The sequence below is a fragment of the Trachinotus anak genome, unplaced genomic scaffold (assembly GCF_046630095.1).
Source record: "Trachinotus anak isolate AG129_WGS33_773 ecotype Australia unplaced genomic scaffold, CSIRO_AGI_Tana_v1 ptg000012l, whole genome shotgun sequence".
Taxonomy (NCBI): domain Eukaryota; kingdom Metazoa; phylum Chordata; class Actinopteri; order Carangiformes; family Carangidae; genus Trachinotus; species Trachinotus anak.
Window position 1 is genome coordinate 5,503,495 of NW_027273863.1, and position 22,583 is coordinate 5,526,077.

The 22,583-nt window shown below is 39.3% G+C and overlaps 1 protein-coding gene across 6 annotated transcripts in view; it reads left to right on the forward strand.

Annotated features, from left to right (window-relative positions):
* The window catches only part of rnf220a (ring finger protein 220a), a 310,863-nt gene that overhangs the window by 69,174 nt on the left and 219,106 nt on the right, over window positions 1-22,583 (forward strand). For 5 of the 6 annotated variants that reach the window (XR_011692828.1, XM_071490481.1, XM_071490478.1 and 2 more), the window contains exons 2-3: window positions 11,012-11,122; window positions 14,036-14,147. The gene's annotated coding sequence lies outside the window, so the exon portion shown is untranslated. The remainder of the gene's footprint in view (window positions 1-11,011; window positions 11,123-14,035; window positions 14,148-22,583) is intronic. The other variant, XM_071490477.1, reaches the window with a different exon arrangement.

Consider the following 22,583-nt stretch of genomic DNA (forward strand, 5'->3'; position numbering starts at 1 on the left):
TTTCCTGAGCTGTGGAAGGAAGTGCCAGCAGTTATTGATTGGATGGAGGGATGGAGGAAGAGAGAGAGAGCGAGTGGATGGGAGGACAGAGCGAGTACAAAAGAGGACGGAGAGAGTGAGACAGTGTGGCAGACAAGACGGAAATGTGACAAGACAGGGTGGCGACATGGAACATAGAATCATTGTCTAGGGGGAGGATGAAGGGGGAGGTGTGTGTGTGTGTTTGTGTGTGTGAGAGGAGGGGGCTTTATGGGTGCTATGTGTGCATATGTAAGTGTTTGTCTGGTTGTATGCATGTGTGTTTATGTGTGTGTGTGTGTGTGTGTGTGTGTGTGGGGGGGGGGGGGGGGGGGGGGGGGGGGGGGGGGGGGGGGCTTAGGGGGAATGTCACAGGGTGTCTGATCTGGATGCTACACACACATTGCGCCCCACACTCACTCGGTGCATTATTGAGTCAGGTTTAGTGTCGGAGTGTGTGTGTGATTCATTCCACTGCTTCATGTCGTTGGCAGAAAAGCTCTTTAACTTCTTATTCTTTGTTATATTTTTTTTATAATTTGCAGCCTTAAATCTTAAACTTTCAATAGAAGAAGTTTTTTTTTTTAAAAATATATTATCTCAATGTAATTAACAGTAAATATGAAAAAAAATATATAACAGGTGCACAAGATAGAATAATAGGATCTGTGTATTGTACATAATGATTGTGATTTAACTGCCTGTGTGTGTCTGACTTAATAATGAAAAAGTCCTTGGGTACTTTTAAGCTCTAAAATAATAATTTCTTGTGATTTATCAATGGCTAATAAAATAACAACACTGCAGTTTTCCTTGTCTGGGGATTGGTTGAAGAGGGAGTGAAGTGTTTTTATGTAATTTTTGTTCTTTTGAGCTCATTCTAGGTGTTTAATAAAACATGCTTCATGTTGCAGTGGTGTGTGTGTGTGTGTGTGTGTGTGTGTGTGTGTGTGTGTGTGTGTGGTGGGGAGTTGGAAGGTGAGAAATTAACAAAAATGAACACATGCTTGCCTTCAAGGAAGTTAACAGAGCTCATGTGTTGAGCCAGAGTTGACAAATCAGTAACGGCTTCCCTGAATTGAAAACAAACTGACCTAGAATCATTGTGATTGGCTGGTTTGGCTCAGAAGTGATAAACATGTGGGATGCAGACGACCAATCACTGCAGAGATGAAGAGATATCACCATGTGATAATAAAAGGTCCCATATTGTATAAAGTGAGATTTCCATATCTTTTGATTATAAAGCAGATCTAGGTCTACATTAATACTCTCAAATTATCAAAGTGCTCAGTCCACAAAGTAACTGAGAGAGGAGATGTAAAACTACACTGAGATGGTTTTTGGTTCTTAAAACCACAAATATATCTTTTTATGGATAGCAACACTTCAAATAAAACACTGTAAAAGTGTAAAATATGGGGCCTTTAATATTCATGTGTCACACAGTATGAGCCACTGCATAATATCTGCAGGGCCACAGCCAGGCTTTTACAAATACTTTGTTCATTAGGTCATCTTAGGTCAATGTTTTATTTATTTAACTGATCAGTTAGAATTTTTATATAAAAAGAAAATCACGAAAGAATTCATAAAGGTCTAAATGTTGTTTCAAAACCTTATCCACGCTCCCAGGCCTAAGTTTCAGGTAGGAAATAATGAATCTTTTTATGTGTTTTGTTGGCTGAAAATATTGGACTGATTAAAAAACCTTATGTCTGTATTTTCTTAACTGTAGTCCATCTCCAAGTTGCTAAAACTGACTCAGAATCCCATTAAAAAATACAGGGGACATAACCTCAGTGTCCTCACTGGTAGCATAACATTAACTCATATGATTCATAAATATAAGATGGAACGCTTCAGAAAGATTTTTGTGTTTCTTTATAACTTCAATTAGATTATTGTTAAAGTGCTAAAAGGTCTACATAATGATTTCCATCAAAAACAAATGTAAATCTACTTTAATATGGATATATCCTGTAAAGATTATTGATATGTAATGGCACAAGAGCCTGATGATAGTGCATCATGAAAGCTGATTATTAAAGGGTCCTGGTGCCTCATATTAATTGACTAAAGTTAACACATCTTATATTCATGTGAGCCCTGAGGGGACTTGTGAAGGACGTATTTGTTTTCCTTGTTTGCTTTCGAGTCACATTTCTAAACTTGGCTTCACAGCGATTAGTTTCTAGTGTTACGAAAAAGAGAAAGAGAAAGAAAACAAGCAGGCCCACGTTTGAGCTACAGGGCAAGATGAAATTGGAGTCAATGGTGTTGGTCAACCCTGACCCAGCGTTAGCTAAGGCTTGTTTGGATGAAATGTGTGTGTGTATCTGTTGTGTGTGCGAGGGCATTTTTGTGTGTTAGCGAGTGTGTTTGGACTAAAAGTAACAAGCTTTATTCCCTAACAATGTTCCACCGCGCCCTCATTACACATAGGTTAAAGTGGCACTCGGCCCTGTCTAGACAGCTAAAGAGAGCACACACACACACACACACACACACACACACACACACACACACACACACAATACACACCCCTACACATAGGTGAGAGTAGAGTATGGCCTGGTTTCACTGCTGACCACACACCACAAGCCCTCAATCATAGAGATGATGTGTGTATGTGCGTGTGTGTTGTTTCTTAATTGCATTTAATACAATCTAAACACCACAACAGACCGGCCGTCAAAAATAATGAAGTCCTTAACACAGTGTTGTGTTGTTACAGCTTACACTGTTGCTACCAATATTTTTCGTATCACTCCCATTATTGTTAATTGTGCTTATGATATTGCTGTTTGGTCCAGTTGTTATTATTGTGTTGGCTTCTGTTGTTTTTGTAGTAGTCGTAGTTTTTTATTTTCATTTTTTTAATTTTTTTGTATTTTTGTATTTTTTGTTGTCCTTCACCTGCTGTTTTTGTTGCTTTCCTTATTGTTGTAGATAATTATCATTATTATTATTATTTTTAAATCTGTCGTTGTCAAAGATGCTGTTGCTGTCTTTAATGTTGATGCTTATTCAGTTGCTGGTGTTGTTTCTGTGAAAGTAAATAGATAGATAAAATACTTGCTCAGACAGACTTTAACGTGTTTACAGTTAATTTCAAGAATTAATAAGTTGCAGTTTCTTTATTTATTTAGCAAACTACATATAATACAGGTTTATGTTTTATTCATATTGATTGTTTGTCTCTCTGTGACATTTTTTGGCCCAAATCAGGCCCTCATTCACTCATTGACTATCACCTCCAGTATATTGGGTGAGCAGGAAATTTAGGATTCAAACACGTCAGGGATCATCACCTTCTTCATACTTTATTTTTGTATTTTTTCTCAGAATTCCTTGAAATTTCCAAACATTTTTGTGGCAGCTTTGATATGATTTGGCAGAAAAATAAAGTTACATTTATACAGTTTCTATGGCTTGACTTCCAATTAAGTTATTAATTACAATAAAATGCAAGAGTTCAGTTCAGTGTTCAGTGCACAGCAGGTTAGCTGAACATGCAGTAATGTACAATATGCATGATGCATGTTTGGTTACAGCAAAGTAAACAAGTCAACACATATGAACAATCAAGTTTCCAATAATAAATGAATGAATTTATGTTTACTTCACTTTTAATGGAGGAAGTTTGATCAGGATATTCACCATTGCTTTTAAACTCAACACAACTACGCCAACTGAAGTAAAAGATTTGTCTCCATTTTGCTTTACATTTGTACCAAATGTAGTATATTGTTCAGGAAAAAGTTTTTCATTATTACTTTATATTGTAAGACATTATTGAATTATTGCATTGTGGTATTGTTAGCAAAAAGTAGTGTACATAGTAGTGTACATTTTTTAGAGGACTATAAAGTGTTCTGAATTTGGCGCAAATGCAGTGCACTAGGTAGCAAGTAGGGAGTGATTTCAGTCACAGTCCAGGTGTCCATGGACATGCATGACAGTAGGACACACACACACACACACACACACACACACACACACACACACACACACACACACACAGTATTTTCTCTCTCTCAAAGAAGTGTTTCTTATTCCTCCTCCATTGCACCCCAGCCTCTCCATCTCTGAGCCTCCCTCCCTCTCTCTCTCTCCCTCTCTCTCTCGCTCCGTGCCCAAAAACCTCCATTCCAAAAGACGTGATAATCAGCGTCTACTGAAGCACGGCAGAAAAACATTTAAGTGAAGAGAAGGTGGGGGTGGGGGTGGTGGTGGAAGCCGGAACTGGGGTGGTGGTGGTGAAGTGGTGTTGGGTTGTGAGGAGGGTGATGGCGGTGGTGGTGGTGGGGGGGGGGGACTGCAGCGACAACACACACACTCACACAAGGCTTTGCTCTGCTCCGCCACACTGTCAAATCTGCCTTGTATTCACACACAAACACACACACACACACACACACACACACACAAAGATTCTCTGTAATAGATTCTCGTCTTGACACTCAATTCCGTGGCGAGACGATCCCGCTTTATCCCTCCCTGCATCAAATATTTAAACACTTGTATTAGTGGCTGTGTCATCCCCTCAAACACCCGCAGCTTAGGGCACCAATCTCCTCTCTCTCTCTCTCTCTCTGTCTCTCTCTCTCTTCTTATTTCTTTTCTGTCTCTCCTCCACCCTGCTCTCACTCTCTTTCCTCATCTTCCACCCCTAATATCCACAATGTTATCACCTGCTTGCCTCCCTCCACCACCCCATCATTTTATATTTTCAATACTTCAACTTTTTTTTTTTCTTGTGGCGTGTGATAGAGGGAGGGACATAGAGGAGGGGGTATGTTTTCTTTTTCTTTTTTTTTCTGCTCCCCTGTTCTTTTCAGGCTTTTTGTCGCGGGCCGAGAGCCCTTTTCAATCTTAAGAGGCGAAGCTCTACAGATTGCAACAAGGAGAGGTGGTGGGAGATGGAATGGAAAGTGGGATAAAGGAAGGAGGGGGGAGAGAGAGTGTGAGAGAAAGAGAGAGAGAGGGGAAGGGAGTGGGGATCGGTGGCGGTGGCGGCGGCTGTGCGCTTGAATGATGTCTTTCAAGAGGAGCAGTCTAGCTTGTCAAATCGCCGGCTGCGAAATGAATTGGCATATCTGTTGGGCTCGGCGCGGAGATGTCGCGGCGCGGCGTTTCATATTCCTCGATAAGGCCAAATAACGCAATTGTCAGAGAGAGACAGGGGGAGTGTGACAGAGAATGAGAGAGTGGAGCCCGTTAGAAGACAGAGGGGTGGTGGTGGAGGGTGGGGAGGAGGAGAGAGTGAAACTGGCAACAATGGAGTGTGTATGATAGACAGAGAGAGCTTTCACACCTGATATTCTGCCTGTCTGTCTGTCTGGGGCCATGTGTTACGACAGGCTAATGCAAACCTTTTAAAACCACTCAACACATGAATCTGCCGGCTTAAATCTGATTGCTTGCCATTGAAGTTTTCCACCTTAAGGCCAAAAGGGGCTAACACCATGACTTACTCATTTTTGTGAGATTATTATAGGGCATTTCTGCTTTAGATAGAACACAATACAATATACTAAGAATGTTGAGAGAGAGAGAAGCAAGCGATAAAGGTCACAAGCCAGATTCGAAGCCTCCTCAGCTGGTGTCAGGACTCCATAGCACTGATGTTGTCACTTACCTCTCACATTGAGGTGTTGGTTCCCTCTCACATTGCAAACTACAGAGATGATTTGTCCTGCATCTTTTTATCAACTCAGGATTACTTCATAACGGTTGCATAGGGCACCAACAATTTTACACATAGAGATCAGTTTACCCGTCTTAGAGTTCTGTAAAAGCAGCTGTAGGATTTCTCCAGTTGGATGAGAGATGAAACGATATAAAAATGTAATATCATGATTATAGTGACCAAAATTATCACAGTTATCAGTATTAATGTTCAAAAAGTAATAAAACACAAACTGATGTAATTTCACCAAGTAAATGTTTGCATTTAAACATTAAAATAATGACATGTCCAACACATCTGTGTCACAGATGAGGACCATGGGCCAGTAGCAGTACTGGATTTGTCTGCTGCATGCCCAACCAGAAACACTGCGGCTACACTGCGCTGGGGGATGAAACAGTGAGCTGCAGCCCTGACATAAGTTTTAAAAACACACAATCACCAATAGAAACACCTCACACGGAGGCTCAGCAGCTAACAGCTCACTCTTTCTCCCCTGCGTCTCTGTGCGGGCTTTGTGTGCATGTGACATTGCTCTGAACAAAAAGGCAACATCGTCTGGCAGTGTAAAAGGAGTCAGTCGCTGTTTTAGCAGACTTACTAAAACACTGACTACAAAATCTAATCAGCTTGTCCTTGAGTCCAAATTTGAAAAAAATCCCTCAAGGCATTACGGAGATATCACGCCCACAAGGCAAAAACTGCATTTTGTGAGGTCATGTGACCATGATCTTTGACCTTTTTTTGTTTGGGCCAAATTTGAAGAAGTTCCATCAAGGTGTCACTGAGATATTGTGTCCATGAGACTGGGACAGACGGATGTACATATGTGACAATATGCTGCTCTGGCTGTCACCGGTGCGGAGGCATAAAAATCTCCAGAGCAGCGCTGTCACTGCCTTCCACCATGTTTTGACCAGATTTTCACTGACATGTAACAAACCCATGTTACTTGCTGTGCATGCATCTGGGAGACTGTTGCTGGTTGATGCTGTACAGAACCGAATGTGAGCTGACGGTAATAAACGGTGATACTGATAATAAGAATTTAAATGGTAATACTAACCATCTGGCATTTCTGCTGTGATATTGCATGAGGTGGGACTGCAGAAGCTTTCAAAAGTCTGATAAATAGTGCTCCAGATGCCACGAAGTTGGGCTGGACAATATAGGATCCAGCGTTTTTGAAGTTTGACCCATGTTACAGACTAGAAGTCATACTTGCATGACTGGGCCAAAAGATCATATGACAGTCTTTTTGGGTAGAATCGCAGTCATCATGATCATCTTGTTTCTGTTCTGATTTTATTCTGAAAGTCCTGACTGGAAGTTGTGATTTGTATCTTTCTGTTGCTTTGATGGTTCTTTCAGATGTTTGTCTGCCCACCACAACTCTTCACCCAAAATGTTGTGCTCTGTTAACAAACTGTGTCACAACCAATCACACATTTTGCTTAGTTCATATGGAGTATTTGTTTGGACGGCACTGTTATTTATCAATGAGGTGCAATATATAAGCACTTTAATTCGAAAGTTCAGACGCTTACCTGGCTCGTCCCACCTTGTATTTCCCTGCCTGCAGGCAGGTCTCTCATCCCGCAGGGTGACTGTAACTCCATTGTCTTGGACTGCAGCTGGTGCCTCTACACCAAACTCTTTGAGGCTGCAGAGCAGAACAAAGACTGCTGTCACCAGCTACAGTTAGTGGACTAGCTGTTTTAAAAGGTAACAATGGGTTGATAAGCAGTAATTAAACTTTTAAGATTAAATATCTAAATACAGAAGCTTTTTATGACATGATCTGTACGATTTATCTGAAAAGTAGATCATTGCCAAAGTAAGATCGTCCAAAATATAAAATTGTCAGACACCCAATAGTTTTAAACCAGTTTCTTGCAAGTCACCAAATTTTATAGCAGTACAGCATTACTGTAAATCACTAGAGGACTGGGTCCCAACCTTTGTTGGCTTGTAACCCTTTGCAACCAAAAAATGCCTACATTCCACCCCTTTGTCACAGATCACATACAATATGTCTTTAAGCTGTGAGAGGTTCAACAAAAAGAATGATAATTTCATTTGAGTACTTTTTGTCTTGAAAAGATAAAATCATCCAAGATTTCATAAGAAAAATAAGCAAAAAAGACCCAGAAAAAAAACATAATTTTTGTCTTAGAAATGTCTCTTTTACTTCCCTTTATTGTCAACCTGAGATCCCTCAGATTTATCTTGTGACCCCTTTGTGTGTCCCGGCCCCCAGGTTGATAGCCACTGCAGTAGGAAACCCCTTTAATGAGAAGTTTTGCCATGTTGTATTGTGTGCTGTTTGTGCTGTGTTGGACCTAGTAACCTCTGACAAATCACTTCTATCAAGTGCTTTTTTGCAGAGCCAAAGATCAAGGTTGTTATTCAACACATTGTCTGCATCTGGGAACAAAAGTTGTGGCATTTCCTTGTAAAGTGGAAACAAGAAACAAGCTTTCATTTATCTTTTGGCCTAAATAGTTTGGTTGTTTTTGGACAATAGAACATTTCCAGTGCCTTTCAGTTATATTGTGGATCAGATGCTAAATGTGCAGTTACATATAAAGAAGCACTATTTTTAGTGTCAGAGTAACTCTGGTTCATAATAACTTGGATCTTATTGTTATAGGTTTAGCCACAGTTTCTATCAATAATAACATGGTCAAAATGTTGAACTCAACAGTTTATTAGCTGAGATCTGCAAGAAATTGATAGCATCACCCAAAAGATATTTTAAACAACCCTCACGGTAGCAAAAGCGGAGAGGAGAGGAGAAGAAGAGGTCTGACTGGTCAAACTTTCACCTATGATACTTACCATTTACTCATATCTGCTTGTTGCAGACTGAATTAAAGTTGCTGTGTTCCCAGGTCTCAGCAGTTAAATGCACAGTTTGTAACTTCTGCCACCGGGGGTCTTTCAGTCGACCACCATTGGCGTCAGCTTCTCCCCGTTTGGATTCCTTCAGTGTCCTTCAGGAGGTTTTTACCAGCAGCCGAATTATTCACAGAGGTCTCCTCCTCTCCAAAACAGACAGACCCAGTGATTACGACTGTTAAAAGCACTGAATAAAGGAGTTTCACATTTAAAGACAGTGTTTTGCCAACGCTGCATGGCGCACACAAGATGTCAGGCAGGGGCTGGGAGCTGAGACTGCCGCTAACCTTTATTTCAATTGTTTCTCTGATAACTTAACATCCAGACATCTGATCACTAAAATCCTTCATCCAGTTAAAATACTTCTGGCAATGCATGCACAAAGGGGATATGATGTCATTGACAGGCAACCAAATGAAACGGACCGTTACCTTGATTATAATTACAGATTTCTCTGGTTTGAGAATTGATCGAAACATTTGGGATAACGTAAGTAGACATTTTAATGTGGACCAGTTATATATTATAACTTTAACTGGGCGAGTACAATCATAACAAATAAAACCAACGGCCAAGCCAACAAAAAAAAAATCCACATTTGAACAGACTCGTCCTTTAAACTTATGTACCCAGCAGACCAGAGTTCTTACCTTCTGCACCTTTTATTTTCTACCAGACCTTCTGCTTCTCGTGTCTACGTGTGTGTGGCGGGGGGATTGTGTGATGTGTCACTGCGTGGTTGAGGGTTGTGCTGTCCAACAGCAGACTACAGTCTGGTTTGGGTCTGACAAACTGAGACTTGTTTGTTCAGTAGCAGCGAGTCCATCGGGGAGAGTAGGGGAGTATCATTAAGGGAGACCACTGTCTCCCGAGCTTATGATGAGGAGACATACCGCAACATACACAAACACACACACGCATAGGGAGTGCAGTGGTGGGCTTGAGTCTAGTGGTATAGTATGTGACAAACTCTGAGCAGGGTTGTTTGAAGCTGTAGTCCAGTTGGAAAGAAGAGGAAGACGACTGGACAGACTTGTCTTGTTGTGAATTACTGCTGCAGCTGTTTTTGTGTGTGTGTGACCACAAAGGTGACGGCAGGTGGAAGGTTCCCAGCTTCATGGTTACTAAGAAATATGCAAAAGAAACAAGAAAATGCTGTCAGACTCTGACAGTATCTTCTACATGAGTACCTGCAATACACACACACACACACACACACACACACACACACAGATACAGACAGTGTCGTACACACACATACACACTTACACACAGTATGGTAAATTGTCCTCTTGTGACTGTGTTTTTGAAATAAGTTAAGTTTGCTGTTAATACACACTCATGCATAATTCACAAAACACTTTTCAGATAGAGATGAATGGAAAAAAAAGCTATGCCCCCCCCCCCCCCAAAAAAAAAAAAAAAAATCTATAAAATGTTTACATATGTATAAAAGAACGTTAATGTAGTAAATCATGGGGGTGGATTTTGTAGTTGAAAGTGATTCATCTAAAGCATCGACTTCAAGCTGCAATTTTCACAACCACAGAGAAGACACAGTCTTTATGCTTTCATACACGACATCCCCAACAACAACCACAGCAGACATATTTGTGCGTCCTTCATTGTGACATCATATGTTTCCTAACTTTCATTTTTATATGATTTCACACACATTCACATAACTTCATTCATGTGCCGTCAGGTTCATATGTAAGTGTTCCCATATGGGCTCAGATCAGAGTCAAAGAGATTTTGTAAAGTGATGATGACAAATAATTCCAGTTTGTAGATGTAAATCAGTGTGAATAAATATGTTGATAATGTATGTTTGTGGATGTATGTTAATAATAATAATGTTTTTGCGAACATGTGTGCACAGATACAAAGCAGAAAAGTGTGTGTGACGCTGATGCTACAAGTAGGAATTTTGACCATGAATCTGATTGGACAATGACAATTCAGTCACTTAGCAGAGCCAAACTATCCAATCAGAGGGCAGATGGATCCATTATGGATGGTGCAGGCTCCTCCACATTCCAGCTGGTGTTAATTATATTTGATGATGTTGTAGAAAATAATTGCAAACATTTTGTGAACCAAACAATTCTGTAGGACACATCTGCTTTGTCTTGATATTTCGTTTTTTTCCCTTCGTTTCTTTGTATGTGTCCTTCCATTCCTCTGTTGCTGCGTGTACTTACCATCCCTGCGTACTTCCTCCTGAGTGGTTTGAATACAAGACGTGGTGGACCCAACCTACCACTGTTAGGCAGCTGGGTTCACTCTTCTATTCATTACTGAATGGAGCAGTTTTACAGATTTTTCTTGACGGATCACTTTGGCCACTCCCTTAAACTTTGATCTCCACTTTCTCTCTGACTTTTCAAATGGCAGAACTATGGTGAATATGACCAGAGCATGTCATTATGGAGGATCCACAGCTCTGCCCCACCCCCAGCAAAACCAGGCTACCACCTCTGCAAGGCCACCAAGTAAGACCTTCAGGTAGGTTTCTCCCACCAGCTCTGATCCTCACAGTCAGGGCAGATCATGCATGATCTCTACAGTGCAGGGAACAGCATCCATTATGGCATCATAAGCATTACATATTTCTCCATGATGTCTGCTCTTGGCCGAGTCATATGTGAGCTGCACACGTTTCTCTAGTACTAGTAAGACATCTAAGTCAGCTACATACATGCAGAACCTATACAGTATGTGTAAAATGATCAGAAACAAATCTTCTGACATTATTGTATTTGTGCGGCCACACTGGATGTAAGACAGAATGCACGAGAGATAAGTGAACATTAAAGAAGAAGAAGTAAAAATCATAGAAAATCCATTTAATGTTCAAGAAAATGAAAGAGAGTGAAAGAATTTGAAAGTTAATTGCATTTTTAAAAATAATCAAACAGTTGTAGGCAGTTAGACAGCAACTAAATTGGTTAGACCCTTTATGTAATAATGGTTTTAAAAACATGTAGACAAATAGTAAATGCCATCTTTGCAATAATATAGTTAATATAATAATTGCTTCAATAAATGCTGAATTTAAAATTCCAGGATATAGTCAATGAAAGTCCAGGTTCTATCTTAGTCACATAAAACCATGAACATTTCTGTTTACTTCACTTTGTATAAAGTTATTAATAAATGAAAAAAAACTATTCATGGCATTAGTTTTAGAAAAGATCCTCTCTTTTGCACAATAACCATGATTTTCTATAAATGAAATGAGGTGCTGTCTTTTAAATTAGTTAGTGAAATCTGAGCTGTGTTCAAAGCAGCTTTCTTGCTTTCCTGTCCTTCCCAGCAGCAGCAGCAGCCTTTCCTTCCCCTCCATCTGTCACGGCACGCCTCTCTCCTCTGTGCTCGGCCCATTAGCTGGGTGACCAGTGGACTATGACAGGGTGGCCTGGTCATGGCAACACACAGCTGTAACATGCATGGTGCCTTTCACATTAGTGTGGTGAAGAAGGAGCAGGAGTTTTTCCATTAGCACCTCCCACAAGCTGCCAAGATCCTGACAGAGAGAGAGAGACAGAGAGAGAGAGAGAGAGAGAGAGAGAGAGAGAGAGCTATATAGACCATGTTTTCAAATGGCTGCTTCTTAACAGTGATCTGAGCCGCACTCTGGGCAGGACCATCACTCCACACTCATACACTGTGAGCATGAGAGAGACCGTGAGGCCGACTGTAACAAGACAAATAAAGGAGAGAATGCTGTGTATAATGGGAATGGGACAAGTGCCCATTTGAGTTTGGACTTTTTTCTTGTTGAGATCAACAACTCTTTCCTTGTCTTAACATGTTGAGCAGTGAATATAAGGTTTTCTCACAGTAGTGACTCGTAGCAGGAAGTTTACAGGCTGTGGCTTTATCTTATTTAGGTGTGTCAGTGAGTTATTAGTGACACGTGTTTACAGTGAAGTTATTGGTTAGACCTGTGTTTGACAAGATGAAAGTGGAATCATAATTATTTGACTGTTTTGAGTAAGCATGGTCGTGATTAGAGTTTTCTCTAATGAAGAAACTAAAAGCCTGCTTAGGACTTTGTCAGACACAAACATACAATCACAACTGGACACTACACACATGCTGAGATTTATGGAATAATTTGAGAGTAATTAAGTGTGTGTGTGTACAACAGGACAACACTGGAGGGACAACATAGACAAATGTCCCAAATGTCCCATATTCTTCGTCTTTGTGTTTATTGGCAGATTGTAAAGTAACTAGATGCATACTGCAGAGTGTAGATATGCAAGTGTACTCGGATAAGCAGCAAAATTACTAATGTGAATGCTGAGCAGCGGGGGGGCGGGGGCATGTTGTAAATTTGAAAATACAGTTGCGGGTGTCAATCACAGGGCTGACACACAGTAACAAACAACCACGCTCACATTCACACCTATAGCCAATTTAAAGCTAAATGCAGCAAAGTGGAATGGAAACAAATAATACAATAAGCATGTATACATTAACGTTCAGCAAATTAATACATGAAATAAAGATAAATGTCATATTTCCATCATGTTTCCTATATATATTTTTCCAGCGTTTACATTTGGATTGTTTCTGGTTAAATTATGTGGTCTAGTATTGCCTTCTTCGTCTGTACTAGTTTATTCGTCATATATAAGGCAGCTCCTAATATCTGCATGATAGTGGCGAATGGAAACATGTTAATTCATATTTTCTTTTACCAATTTTCTGTAGATTCAGTTCAAATTTGCTTTAGATTTGGATGGAAACTTTGCAAGTGTTAAACTTGCATGAAGTTGTTAGACTTAAACTCAAAAAAGTTAAAGCTTAAAAAAATAATAATTGAAAGTGAAACACCAGATCCTACAACATTACACCTTAAAGTTATCTCTTTGTTAAAGTATCCCTGATAACTTCCTGCTTTCTTTGCGACACAGGCTTTCTAGAAACTATCCTGTGAAAATATAGATTATAAGCTCAGTATTCAGTAGCTTATGATGATTTTTATTTTTTGTACTTAACAAAACCCTCAAAGTGCAACTTAGGTTATAATTTCCACCCATGGTGCCTGATTCATTAAGATTATCTGAACGTATTTCAATGCTACACAACAGTCATGTTGTTTTTTTTCTCTGACGCTTGTAATTTCCTACAAATCAGCTTCTTTCCTTGTCTGTTTGACTTTTATCTAAAGTCTTGAGGTATAATTACAACAGAGCGATTGGAAAGGGTTGCCTAGCATTTCATCAATGGTTTGCTTCTTAAAATTTCTTTGTCTCTTCTTCATCTCAGAAGCTAGCACTGACGTGTCTTTTGATAGTGATCAAATGATGAGGGTCTCATTTGCTGTGATCACAGGGCCACACGATCCCGAGCAAAGTCTATCGAGTTCTTTATTTATTTAATCTTTTTTTTTGTTTTGTGTTTCAGTGTCATCTTCCTCTCCTGTCTGCTCCCTTGTAATTTGATGTGGAGATGCTCGTTATGGCAGATCAAAGACCGCCATCTGTGGTCTGTCAGCCTCCCTCAGACAAAGTGAGAGGTGAGACGAGATGATGCACAACACGCATCTCACAGGGAGAGAGAGAGAGAGAGAAAGAGAGAGAGAGAGAGAGAGAGAGAGAGAGATGGGGGGGGCAATGAAGGATGAATATACTAACAGACTAGGACAGAGGAGTGTGAACAGAGGGTTAAAAAGCAAAAAAACAAAAACATCAAAAATAAACGAAACAGTGGATACACATATACTAAGTATATTGCTCACAACAGCGAATGCTTTATATTGCAGTCAGCCATCAAAGTTAAATAAACATGAGCATGGAAGTTCAGTCTTAATCTTGGGAACAGGATGTGTGACAAAATAATTTCAATTTAAATGTCCTACGATGAAAGTGTCAAACATACAGTACTCGTATACTGTTTCCATTCTTTTCCGTCCTGGTGTACCATACCTTGGTTATAATAATAAACACACAGACTGTACCGAGAGCAGCGTACTTACCTTCGTCGCTATGGTTACTATAATAACATCATGGTTTGGGTAGGTTTAGGAACAAAAACTACTCAGTTAGCTTCAGGAAAAGATGGTGATTTGGGTTAAATAAGGTACTTCCTCAATATTAGATGACCTTTGTTGCCATGGTTACAATAACAGCAACGTTGTTAACTTTGTGGAACAGTCATGGATAACAGAAACAACAAATTATTACTTCCACAATGGAACTGAACACTGCTCTCCCATATCAAAGTCTGTTTTGTTGACCCTTCCATCCACCCCAACCTCCTCCTGATGTGGGCTTTGTTGCCCTTTTCATAATCAAATAAAAACTTTAACATGATGTCACACACTGCCGTGCAATCTAGCTTCAGTGCTGAACCGCGTTTGACCATCCTGCATAAGCTCCTCCTCCATGACACTGAGACTAAGAACCGACTGAACAACAGCTGATTTAAAATTTAAATGGACCCATTTGGACATTTTGAGGCACCACACGCCCCATCTTAACCTGAATGCAAATGAAATGTCAGATTTTCGGAATTCAACACATCTGTCACTTCCATTGCATGACCTTGTCATATGCCCCCACACATTGTCCCTAGTACGAAATCAATTCAAAATCATATTAATTTATATTTGGTTATTCTCAGATTAAATTTATTCTGCTAAATTGAATAATTAACAGAGAGCAGAAGACAAGAAATGTAACCATTTGACCTGTTTTCTGTCAGGCTACATGTAAAAGTTAGCTGTGGGCTAACTACCTTAAATACTCACTATCAAGTGTGTGTAATGGTGACTATCCAATAAGTTCTTCTGTGATAAGTGCAGAGATGTACAAGATGTAGCATGACAAGACAATAGCAGCCTAATGATGAAGGGCACACATTACATGGAACAAGACACAGAAATGGACAGGACAGGACACTGTAGGCACGTAATGGTACAAGACCCTCATTACACAGGATAAGACACTGCAGAGGACAAGACATTAAGTGATCGAACCCTCTCAAGAGAGATAAAAGAGACGAGAATGACAGAGCGAGGGACAAGGGATGAGAGAGTTTGGGAGAGGACGAAAGAATGAATGAAGGAAGGATGAAATAGGGGGACAACTCCTCTCCGAGAGACCCTATCCCTCAAAGTAATGATGATGTCTTAGTTGGTTAAAAAGCAGTGTTAAATATTGGCCATGCTGAATATCAGGGAGAGCTGGCTCAGAGAGATGGATGGCTTCTTAAGTAACAGCATCCTGATAGATATGTTGGCACAGGAGCCAAGCATGACGTTTACTGTAAGGAGAGGAGGGTGTGAAATATTACAGGGGCCGCAAAAAAAGGAAAGAGGCAGAGAGAGAAGGAGCCTACCAATGTTTCAGAAAAGCAGCCACACACTTATTCTGCGTAGAAAGCAACATTTTTCTCAGTAAATTGTATTATAAATGAAAAAGTGAAAGATTACCATGGTTTAATCCAAGATCAAAAGCCTGCATTTGATCCTGCAATTTCTGCCATGATAACAGAGCCAAGAGCATCAGTTGGACTCTACAGTCAGAGTAGTGGCTCTGTGAAACTGTATAGCCACACCAGTGCTATTAGCTAAATCATCAAGATGTTTAACATAGTCACAAAAGCTAAATGCTTGAAGCATAGCAGTGTTAGTAGGCTAACATGCTCACAGTGGCAATGGTAAGATACCATTGTTCAATACAATACAATGTTCGCCACAGTGTAAGCATGAAAATTAGATTCTTTAGACGCATCAATGTGAAGTACATCCAATGTTTCAAAACTCTTTACTAATCTGCTAGCTATGTCAGTTAGCTCCTGGATCATCCATAATTTGTTTTAATGTTTGAAACGAGATGTTTAAAAAAAAACATGTGCACCTTCTTTTTTTCATTTTGGGGCATCAGTGCCCTTAAAAAAGGGAATTTATGATTTTCCCATGTTAACCATCTTAGTGTAGCATGTTAGCAAGATAACATTTGTTTATTAACACTATACACAGTTAAATTTGATGGAATTGTCATTAGTTTTGCAGGGATTTCTTTGAGTTTGAGTTAAAGTAATGGTCATCAAAATCAGTAGGATTCAACCTCTGGGGCCCATGAACGTCTGTACAAGATTTACGGCAATCCATCCAGTAGTTGTTGAGATATTTCACTCTGGACCAAAGGGATGAACCGACCAAAAGACCAACATTACTGCTTTAAAAATGGCCGACAGAATGAGCAAACAGTAAATTAGTGCGGTGTGGCAAGAGTAAGCCCTTGTTGCCTTTGTCCCTCCATCTAACATCATTTCAAAATGTTGTGTGTATGCAGCACACATTGGCAAGACACATGTTTTTGACAATGTTTTGTTGCATAAATGGATGTGTTGTTTAGCGTTGCAGCTCTAACATTAGCATTGTCCATTTAACATACAGTTTACTGTAACTGTTGTCCATGGTGTCGTTTTAGTCTTTCAACATGTTCCTTTTAGCTCAGTTTTTTTCATTTCCTTGACACTATTAGGATATTGAGAAAAAAGATGGATATCATGAACTGCTATATTCTGACCTATTTCAAGACACAGAAAAAAAGTCAAGTGGGAATTCTGTATGATCTGATCTTTAATATTTATGACAAGTAATTTTTATTGAATTGAATTTGGATATGCACAAAATGGGAATTCTTCTTATAGAAAAGAATGCTTTACCCTACATGACTTGAAATTGCTCGTTAAGACACACACTTTTTGTAAAATACACTTTTGTAAATATCTGAAAGGGAAGGTTTATTTGTCATCAAGATGATATGTTTCTGAGAAGAGGAAGAAAATAAACAGACAAACCTGAAGCTTGCCTTCGAAAATATGTCCATTTATCATCACCTTTAGACTGCTCTTACCCTCGGAGGGTTATTTTGTCTGATGGGACTGAACCAGCCCTCCTCCCCAACCACTCCAATAAGTGTTTTTCAATTACTGCTGTCAGCCCGTAATCATCTCGTGATGAATAGTCTGATATCCAGCCTTTATATTCATCTGCCTTCTTTGTTAGATTGTTTCTAGACAAGGCTGCACTTGTGTGTGTGAGTAGAGGGAGAGGTAATGTATTTTTTTATTTACAAAGTATAGAAGGTGAGATTAAATGAATGGCAAAGTTAATGAATTTTGCCTTGTTTAATTTTTCATAACACAAACAAATATAAATGCTGCTTTTGTGAACAATTAAACCATCCACTGTCATTCCTGAGAAGAAGCACAAGATTTTATTTTGATCAAATATTTATGATTATTACTCATCATGGATAATTATTGCAATTTATTTATCTTTTCCGGCTCTTTTGGTGCTAATGACAAAAGCACAAGCAAAAGTGGCCTAATATTATCATTAGAAGCATTATGTAAATACAGTATTATGCAGAAAGAATGTAATTGCACCAAACGAATGGCCATACCAAGCAGATAGGGAAAACATTGATTTCATTACTTTTGGGTCATTTATAGCAACAGCAGAATGGTCAAATATTAACACTGGAGACATTTTGTACATATAGTATTGTACAGAAAATGGAAATTACACCAATTTAAGTGTTTACCCAAAGTGCATGAGGGAAACAAGAACAATAAAATTATCATTATGAATGATATGGCTATTGATATCACTACCAGGCAGCAGAGCTGGAAGGTTAGGAGGAGCTGGCCTTTTCAGAAAGTTTAAGGTTCAGTTTAAGGTTGTTTAGTGTGTTTTTTTTTTTAACCTTTCTGCAGTTGTAATTTTGTTAATGGAGCTATTTGTCTTGCTGTCAGTTTTGCTAGCCAACGTTAGCATTAACAGCTGTTTACTTGCCAGTCTTACCAAAAGCTTCAGCCGCCGTTGTGTTTATAATACAAGAGGTCATAATATGTCCTCTGAGCAGTGCTACTGCTTCAGGACAGACTGGACGCTACAGTGACTAATGATCAGAAAGTGACAAGACAGTCCAACCAGGTTGGAGCAAGCTGGTTAGCATGCTAGCTTCAGTACAAGAAAAGAAGTGATAGAAATAGATGGAAAATAAGAGTCGCCTTCCACCACTGGAGACAGCTCTTGGTGAGTAAAGGGATAAAGTTATAAGCTGAATTTGCAATATTTCTTCTAGACTGGGAAGTAAACAGTTGTTAATGCTAATGTTGGCTATGTAGCAATAGCAAAACTTACATATAGCGCCTTTAAGGAATATGATCATTAAGGCATCAACTAACATCATAAGGCTTTAGATGGGTCCTGTTCTGGTCTCGAGCTCCTGTATCAAAACTGTTCATATACTGTTTTGCGTACATTTTTATATCAATGTATTTTTAACCAAATTACACAAATAATTGAGGGCCAAGTACAGAAAAACAAGCCAGTGTCTAAAGGCAGGTGTCTGTACCTTGCACTAGCTGCAGCCTATTGTATCGATCACACTCTGTTTCTAATGACTCTGTCTTTTTTTTGTCTTTGTTGTCTTGATGCAATGAATTGTACAAATGGAGATAACAGTACACATTTTCTTATAGTCTCTGCTTTGTAGAAATTATGGTCTTTCACCTGATTGCACGAAAAGAAACAGAAGTAGTTGAGTGAACAATGAAGACAGAGAGCTTGAGAGAGAGGATTTTTCATGGAAATATCAGTGTTGTTAGCTTAGCTCGTTAACTAGCTAAATAGCCAGCAAATGAATTAGCCTTGGGTTAACCTTTCAGCAAGGTGCCCATGTGCTAACGATGCTAACAGACCCGTATGCTTGCCACAGATTAAACTGGCATGCACCGAAGTTTCGGCTCAACACACACTGCACCTCTTTGCCCATTTTTGGATTAGCTGGGAGTTGGGTGCAGTCAGGCACTGCCAAGATGGCGACAGCAGAGCAGTCTATTCTAAGCTTGGGAAAAACTATGGGTGATGCCAGGCAACATCCATCTTTATATACAGTCTGTGGTTTCAAAAAGCTCCAATTGTGGAACACATCCCTCCCAATTCTGACATTAGAAAGGTGTGGAGCGAGGGGTTTCAGACACAGTGCTGATCCAGGAAGCACCTTGTTTAAATCATTATCATCTCTTATTTTAATACTATTACATATCACTGTAAAAGCGTAAGTTGATTCACATCTTTTATTCACTTTGAAGCTGGTGGCCAGGAGACTAAGAGACCAATGGTAAACTGTTAGGACCTTTGTTCATGTCGTTCCCTCTCTCACTATCTCCACTCTCCACTTAAGAATAAAGGCACAAACACTTAAGACATTAATCAAAATCACATTAAAAGTATTTCTGGGTGAAGGACACAAAGTGATTTTTAGCTGGTAGGTTGTATGACAACAATCTTCAAGTGAAAAGTGACTATAAGGAGCAGCAGAGCCTGAGTAACTGGAAACGCAGCGCAGCAGCAGATGGAAAGCTGAAGAAATGTTTTGTCTCTGATTTGAGCCCACAACTACAAACATTTCAATACAACATTGTGCTGCCCTCCCCTCGTTGTAGGCTCATAGAAGTTATCATGCCTATGGATGCGCTACAGCAACAACAAAATATGTTACTTGTAGGTACAGCCAACATGTAAATAGTGCTCTTTCTTTTCTCCTACCATTACTTACATGGTAGAAATGTTATAAAGTCATTTCCCAGAAACAATAAAATAAAATCCAGGGGAAGTTCTCCCTGCCCTCCTCCCCTTCCCCTCCCTCCCTCCTCCCCTCTCTCCGCTCTCCATCTATCACATCCAGCAGGTACCACAGGCCACTGACCAAGCCTGTCCTCCCGTCATTAGCCCTGCGTTCTCTCCACGCGATCCGTGTGGCTACCCCTGTCTCCTCTCTCCAGCCCGACACCCCATAATAATATCTCTTTCAACCTTCACACCGTGATAAATAGGAGCATGCAGAACAAAAGGGGACGGTGGCAGAGGAGGGAGGGAGAACAGAGGGGTGAAGTGTAGAAGAGAATGAGGGGTAAAGAAAGAAAAAGAGGGAACTCTGGTGTGGTTCATGTGAGTGTAAATGTAGATGTCTTTGTGTTTTTCTATTATGAGCTACTTTCTGGCATTTTCCGGGTATAATATTAGAAGTTTTTAAAGTATTAGTTATAATATATTTCCTAAAATGATTATCTGATCCACGGCAAAATTATGAGTTATCCATTAAGCCAACATTATTTTACAGGTAATGCAAATACTGTATATAACAGCAAAGCAAACAGAGGCTTAAGAAACTGGGCAGACTACGTAGTTGATTTTGGGAAGACTTTTAAAACCGAATGCAAAAAAATGGTGAATTATGCTGTGGTATATAGATGGAAGTCTCATTAAAGTGAATGTTTGACCAGAGGTTTGATCAAATGAATATCTTATCAGGATGTGACAATTATTTCGAGAAATATTTAGATTTTTACATCTCTTTCAGCCTAAGGTAAAATGACTTAGTAAGACATTATTTGTGTCTGTAAACCAAATTAACATGAGCAAAACTCTACAGTACAGAGCACTATATTTGGGTAAAGTAACTGAGTGCATTTACCTTAATACTGAACTCACATTTGAAAAAATTGATTATATGCTATTTTAACTGCTTCTCCTCTACTGAATTTCTAAGAAGCTATTGTACTTTTTACTCCACTGCATTTCTTTAACAGTTATAGTCACTAGTTGCTTTGTAGATTAAGATTTTACACACAATTCATCTGTTCTGCTTATAGAATATTATGCATTGTTATAGATTAAACCAACAGTGTATTACATAGTTAAAACTATCTCCACCTTCCACACCTATTTAATGCTGCTTACCTGTACATATTCATACATATATACGTGTAATGTACATTTTAACTGCATTTTGCTGATAAGATTTCATCTGTACTGTAAACAAGTATTTTTATTGAGATACTAGTAATTTCACCAATGTGAAATAACTTCCCTCACCATCATGAAAGTCTTACTATTGAATTTATTTATGGAGATGAGTAACTTATTTCAGTAATAAGCACAGGTTTATGTGAATATGCATGTAAATGACGAATCACTTTGCTGAATATTTATCATTATTTTTGTCTTTATCTTTACCATTATGTTCATCTTTATGCTAATGCGACTCCTTTTGTGAGCTCACATAATAAAGTAGCATCATCAGTTGTGAGGAACCACAATAACAACTCACATAGCTTTATGGATACAAAAACTACTAATAAACATGAAGGTTTGAGATAATCCAAGGACTTTGTATAACTTATATGAAGCATATAAAAGGTATAATAATAAAGTGCTGTATCAGGATGTGGCGTTAACTGCAGGTTTCTCAGGTTGCTTATCTCCTCCACCGTTTACCAGCATCTTTGTCTTTTTCATTCATTTAATAGTGCAAATAATAATAATAATAATAATAAATAAATCAACATCCCTCAGACAAAAAAAGGAAAAAAAGCTTGGGGGGGGGTTGAAATCATTATGCAGAATCCCCTGGGACGTGTTTTGAGTTTGATGTTTAAGTCATAATTAAAAAGTCTCTCTCCTCTCCTCTGTCTCGATCCCTGCTCTCATAATATTTGTGTGATTTATTAGCACAGCCACAAATTACAGCCTTTTTCCCCTTGGTATGAGATATGTGTAATATTACGTTTCACCGGTTAAGCACATTGTTGTGTGTGTATGTGTGTGAATGGCCCGTGTATTAGCTTTGATCAATGTCCTGCTGTTCTCACGTCCAGTGGAGGACTGTGGATGTGAACTAGTCGTCACATCTTCATCACCTGCTGAGATGAATCCTGTCGGTGGGGAGCTGGGTTACTGTGACTGCAGTAAGTAGGTGTGTGTGTGTGTTTGTGTAATTGTGTATGTGAGTGTGTGGATTCCAGGGTTACTTTTAATATCAGTGTGAAGTTAGAGTGTGAGTCACGTGCGAGTAAAACAATATGTCATGTGAGAAGAGGAAAGGTTGTTAATTAAGTTTTCCTCTTTTTTGTGTTACACTAAACAGTG